Source organism: Mus caroli, unplaced genomic scaffold, assembly GCF_978045245.1.
Source record: "Mus caroli unplaced genomic scaffold, Mus_caroli_1 scaffold_11, whole genome shotgun sequence".
Taxonomy (NCBI): Eukaryota; Metazoa; Chordata; class Mammalia; order Rodentia; family Muridae; genus Mus; species Mus caroli.
This window is the reverse complement of record NW_028227266.1, coordinates 121,250,527-121,256,889: the sequence shown is the minus strand read 5'-3', so window position 1 is coordinate 121,256,889 and position 6,363 is coordinate 121,250,527. Positions and strand designations below refer to the sequence as shown.

Sequence of the window (6,363 nt, the reverse complement as noted above, 5' to 3'; positions counted from 1 at the left end):
ACTGTCCTATAGAAGAGAATGGGTTTGTTTCCAGCATCCATGTGGAGCCCCACAACTGCTTGTAACTCCAGTTCCAGGGGAGCAACACCCTCTTCTGGCCTCAGAGCACCTTAATGTATATGGTGCACATACAGGCAAGGAGGCACACACAGAGACACATAATTTTAAAAATTAAATATTTTCAAATCTATAAACCACCACCACCCCTGGAGTGGGATTATTTTAATAGTTTTTTTCCTGGTTAAGGGACGTGAGCGAATGCGTGAAAGTGATAAAGAGTGAAGCTCAGTACAGGCAAATGAAAGTCAGCAGCTAGCAAGTAAGTCCAAGGCTCCGCTTTAAAAATAGAATTCAGAACTATGGCACTCACTGTGATTAAACAAATAGAGGCATCCTGGTGTTGCATAAGGGATGTTTCCCTTGGCTGGGGGCAGGTTCCTCTGGTCAGGAGAAAGTGTATGAGCTAGCCTAGCTCTTTGTGCTTGTGACAAGCTGCCTACAGCTGGAGCTGTGTTGCGCAGTAGGCTGTCTATGCATCAGTTCCTAGGTTCAATTCCCATTCTGCCCCCTACTCCACACTCCAAAAAAATGAAATTCTGACAATATGTAATAGGTTCTCTTAGTTCAGCCACACCTGGGTGGTATTGATGCCTGGGACTACTCAGGAGCCTGATGTAAGCTAACTGAGTCTTCAAATAATTCTAATAAGGCCAAACTATGTGGCATTCCCCCTTTCCCAGAGATCTAACCAAGGGCAGGTGTGTGGATGTGGGTTTGAACAGAAACAGAGGCTCCCACCACCCTCTTGATTTTTTTGAAGGCAAATGGATAATGTAAATTAAACATCAACGTTTGTATTCCCTTCGTGACTTTAGGATTACCTCTCTCCAGTCATCAGCTCCCCCCTGCGTTCGTGGCTGTGCCATTCACTCCCACATACTCACTCACGGTTCGTGTGTCCTTACTCTGTAACCTCCATATTGTTGGGGTTGGGGTTGACAGGACTCTGGCCTTCCTGAAGCCTACACTAATATTCTTCCCTGTATTTAAGACCCCATGCATCACTCTCCGTTTTAGACCACATTTGCTGCTGTAGAGAAACACCTTGACTAGTCATTTACAACAAACAAGTTTATCACTCACAGTGCTGGAGACTGTGAGGAAGGCGTCTGTGGTATACAAAGAGGGCCTTGCTGCTTCATCTCATGGCAGAGGGCAAAGAGAGCAAGAAAGGGGCCAACCCTTCTTTTTATAAGAACCCCCCTCCCCCAGAACTGACTCCTGAGATGAAGGCATTAATTGATCCTTGAAAGTAGCACCTCTGTGGCTCAGATGCTGCCCTTAGGTCTCACCTTTCGATACCACTACATGGGTTGCGCTTCCAGTATGAGAATATTTGGGATACATTTAAACTTCTGATGCTCCTCCACTCCTCCCTTCACTGTGATCTCTCCCCCTGGCCCCCGAGCCCCACTCCCTGTAGTTCTTAACTTTCTACAATGGCAACAGTTTCTTAGAGATTATCACACTGATTTTATGAGCATGTGTTTGGGTGTGGCATGCACATGCCATGGTTAGTACATAGAAGCCAGAAAATGCTTTGCTGGATTTGGTTCTCAGGTTGCCAGGCCTAGCAGCAGGCACCTTTCCCCATTGAGCCATCTTGCTGGCCCATGCTTACTGCTTTTTCAACGGATATTACCAAATACCCTTCCAATGACAGCAAGAGTATTTCAAGGCTGTGGTATTGTCTGTGGTTTAAAGGAGAGGGAAGCGACCAATATCCTCTTAAACGTAGTAGTAAGTAATATTTCTCACTGTGTCTGATATTGTAGGAAGATGGAAACCTATAAAAAGTAGTTTTATAGAAGCTCTCAGTTGTTGCCAGCAGCTTGCAATGTGTCTTCAGAAACTGACCATCTCCACCTTAAAGGTTATATCCAGCCTAGGAACCCTCTACTGTTTAGGCCAGCTAGCTGTGGGGGCCTCTACTGCCCACACAGTTACAGCCCAGTGGTGTTGAATTCAGTAACAAAACTCCAAAGTCTCCAACTCCTGTGGCACTTTCAAGAAGTTGGGCTGGCAAGAATGCACCCTTGGAAATCTTCATGGACCCTAAGCTTGCTCTAGAGTGTGGCTACTGAGCACTGAAAACAAACAAAAAGCACACCACTAATCTAAAGCTGGTTCTGTGTGGAAACTGATGGAGCTGTGCCCAGGGATATGGAATTTGATGACCTTCCCTAAGTCTGGGGACACTCGATTTGGCTTCACCTTGATGCTAATTGTCTTAGTTAGGGTTTTACTGCTGTGAACAGACACCATGACCAAGGCAACTCTTGTAAGGACAGCTTATAATTGGGGCTGGCTTACAGGTTCAGAGGTTCAATCCCTTATCATCAAGGTGGGAGCATGGCAGCATCCAGGCAGGCATAGTGCAGGAGGAACTGAGAGTTCTGCATTTTCATCTGAAGGCTGCTAGCAGAATACTGACTTCCAGGCAGCTAGAATGAGGATCTTAAAGCCCACTCCCACAGTGACATACCTATTCCAAAAAGGCCACACCTACTCCAACATGGCTACACCTCCTAGTAGTACCACTCCTTAGGCCAAGCATATACAAACCATCACACTGATAATGCTTTTCTTGATTAAACTTGTCTATAAAGCCTTGAGTCCAAGCAGCAATGCTTCAGCCCTGCAGTTCCATTCTGACTGCCATGCCATTTGTGAGCCCTTAGACTGTATCTTCCTAAATGACACTAAAATAAACTCCATCCCTTGTAACCAGTACCTTGAGGGCACTCCCAGACAACTACAGTGTGGGCCAGTATGTAAGTCTTTAAACAACCTACTGGTCTTTAAGTAACCTGCAAACCAAAAAGTTATATTTTTTTTGTATGCGATGAGACATTTGTACTGAGGATTTTGTTTGTATTATTCAGCCTCAGAGAGGAAATATTATGGCTCCAGTCAGACAACTATAAACTTGTGGTGTCTTAGTGCATCATGGTGAGAGCTTATGGTGGAGAAGATATGCTTGCCTCATGCCTGCAGAGAAGCAGAGATAAGGGATGGGGGTGGGGCACAGATCAAGGATATGCCCCCAGCAATCTGTCTTCCTTCTACTAGGCTTCACTTCTCAAAGGACCCATCTCCCTCAGGTTCCAACTCCCAAAGTTCTACCTCCCTAAGGGTCTGTCTCCTTAAGGTTCTACCTTTGCAAAGGTCTACCTCCCAAAGTTCTACCTCCCCAGGGGTCTGTCTCCTTAAGGTTCCATCTCCCCAAGGGCCCACCTCCCAATTGCACCCCACATCAGAAGATCAGGCCAGGGATGGAGCCTTTATTTACCCTATCAGCCTTTGATGGGAACACTTAAAATCAAACCACAAGACCCAAGTTTATTCCAGCTCCAATCCTGATGCCTTAGGGCTAATTTTCCTGAGAAGGAAGCCACATGAGTGACTGTAAGGTTTCAAGCTCAGGTGACTCTGGAGGTATGACCAGGAGAAATGAAGAGGCTAGAAGAGCTAACCTTTATCTTCCTTTTGGTGTCCTCTGATTCCTGAAAATCTGAAGTCCTGGTGATGGGCAGGAGGCTCTGAGTCTTCCTTTCCTCTGCCTTGCATCCCATGAAGCAACAGAAGAGACTGGGTTTTTTATTTTCAATGAAATCCATGCTTTTACGTTTTCCCTAGGTTAGATCTGTTATCTTCCCCCTACCTCCACCCCTGGTATTTTAGGTCTGTTATCTTTCTTTCTTTCTTTCTTTCTTTCTTTTTCTTTTTTTTTTTTGTTTTTTTTTGTTTTGTTTTGTTCTGACTTTAATTTCTGGTAAGTTCACGTTGAAATAATCAGCGTCCTAATAATTCAGAAAAAAGTGTTGCAAGTCGGGCAGTAGTGGCGCATGCCTTTAATACCAGCACTTGGGAGGCAGAGGCAGGCATATTTCTGAGTTCGAGGCTAGCCTGGTCTACAGAGTGAATTCCAGGACAGCTAGTGCTACACAGAAAAACCCTGTCTCGAAAAAGGAAGAAGGAGGAGGAGGAGGAGGAAAGAAAGAAAAGAAAGAAAGAAAGAAAGAAAGAAAGAAAGAAAGAAAAGAAAGAGAAAGAAAGAAAGAAAGAAAGAAAGAAAGAAAGAAAGAGGAAAAGAAGAAAAAAGTGTTGAAAGTGTCGATTGCTTTTCTCATCTGTGCAGACATTATCCTAATAAATAAGAAAAAAAAAAAAAGTGTCGCCCTCAACATGGCAGCATTAAAAGTGCCAGCTGCTTTTCTCATTTGTGCAGACCTTGTATGCCACCAAACAATTTTTAGCAGGGGCATGTTTATACAGCAGCAAAGAGAAAGTGCTCATACCCATAATCCCCCTGACAATGTTGCCAGCTCATCTGCCCCCCTCACCATCTTGGGAGCCCATCCTATAGTTTACAATGGGTTATTGAATATCCATTACACTTAGTCTGCACTTGTGGCAGAAAACAAGCCAGATTTGTTGTCTTGACTCCATTACATTCCCTGACAAGTGTAAAATAATCCATTGTCAGTGAGGTAAGTACTTGGTTCTAAGTAACTCAGCTAGCTGGCTTATTCAGCTTCAGCTCCCACAGGGATGCTCATGGAACGGTTTTCACCCGTCATGGATTCCAACCTAGATATTGTCTGCTCCCACAGCTGGAGGTGCTCTTCGGTGTCATGAGTGAAGGAGCCCTTTAGTGGAGATGCGTTTCTAAGTTGGTGCAGTCTACTGCTGCATTGTTTGTGTGACTAGTTTTGTTCGGTTTGGGGTTTTGTTGTTTTCTTTGTTTGTTGTTTGTTTCTTGTTTGTATGTTTGGGAGAACTAGTTAAATAGTGGTAGCATGAAGTACACGTTGAGCCTTGGAACTTTCAAATTGGATGGTCGTATGCCACAGAAATTGTCAATCATTTCAAACCAGGGCTGCTCTTAAAACGTTCCTTTGTGGTCTGATTTCTAAATACCATTGTCTGCTCTATCTGGATGTAAAGTTACCAAGGCCACGACAGGCAAAGTTAGAGCTTGAAATCTTACAGGGAAAACTAAATGGCAGGGACTGAAGGTGCAATTTAGTTGTAGACCTAGCAAGCCTGAGGCCCCTGAGTTCCATCCTCAGCACCACAAGGGTGTGTGTGTGGTCTCAGGGAGGAGTGAAGTGCATTTGAGCAAGCAGAAAACACACAACAAACAGAGGACCCAGTGTGACACCTTTCTATGAAGATGCGGATAAGCAGTCTTCTGGATTTGAAAGATGTTATGACCTTAATACACCACACATTTATGGAAGTAATTTGTGAAGGTGAACCTCAAGTAAAGCTTCCTTTCATTTTTTTAATTACTGAAGAACAGATCATACTGGTCATCACTCAGTGAACACACCCGCGTAAGGTGTGAAAACACTGGATTGGCAGTCCAGGCAGCCGTGCATGCAGGAGGATGCCTCCCAGCACAACAGGCTCCCACCTCCGGCACCTGAGCTGCACGGTGCGCCCAGAGACAGATTTTTTTTTTTAACTTTATTAGATGCTGCAAATCAGTCATGAAGACATTTTTAGCTGTGCTGATGAATATACATTTGATGGCTAAATTTGGGCTTTTATTTTAAACATTTTCTCCGTTGAAACCTGAAGGTGTTGCTTAGCTACCTTCCCCTTGTCTCAGCGTAGCTTCTGATTTAATGTAATTTCTTCTGTTGCAGGTGCTAGGGACAGGCTGCTGTCGGGTACTGTAGGTTCAGAAACAGTAAACAGGAAACAGGAAGTGTATGGCTGTGACTTTCGTGTTATTAACTCCTGAGTCTCCTAAGCCTATACATTGTTTCTTGACGTATGTGCATCCTTTGCTTGGAGCGAAGTCTATTCAGCATAAGTGATGTGTGTAGTTATACTAGATTATCGTTCTATTATAAAAGTTTGTTTTTAGCGTAAACTAATTTTGCACAGTAGCATGAAATTATTTCAAAATGGCTTTCCAAAATAATTAAGCTCTCAGTAGTGAAACCATCTGTCATGGTTGGTTTTTAACTCTCAGCTTGACATGACTTGAAATCACCTGGGAAGAGAGTCTCAGGCAAAGAGAGATTGTCTCTGCTAGGTTGGTCTGTGGACGAATGCCTATGGGTGAATGCCTGTCTGTGGGAAGATCCAGCCTGAAGGTGTGCAGTGCCATCCCCTGGGTTTGGCATTTAGACTCTGCGAGCGGAGAAAGCTAGCTGAGCACTAAGCATGCCTGTACCCTTTTCTGTCTGCTCCTAGCTATGGATTAATGCTTCAAGTTCGAGTTCCTCAACTTGTCCGCTATGATGGTCAGACTATAAACTTAAGTTGTGAACTAAAATAAATCCT

At 44.1% G+C, this 6,363-nt stretch overlaps 1 protein-coding gene across 2 annotated transcripts in view; it reads left to right on the top strand.

Annotated features, from left to right (window-relative positions):
- Positions 1-6,363, top strand: part of Ano10 (anoctamin 10) — a 173,635-nt gene that overhangs the window by 3,960 nt on the left and 163,312 nt on the right. The window lies entirely within an intron of this gene.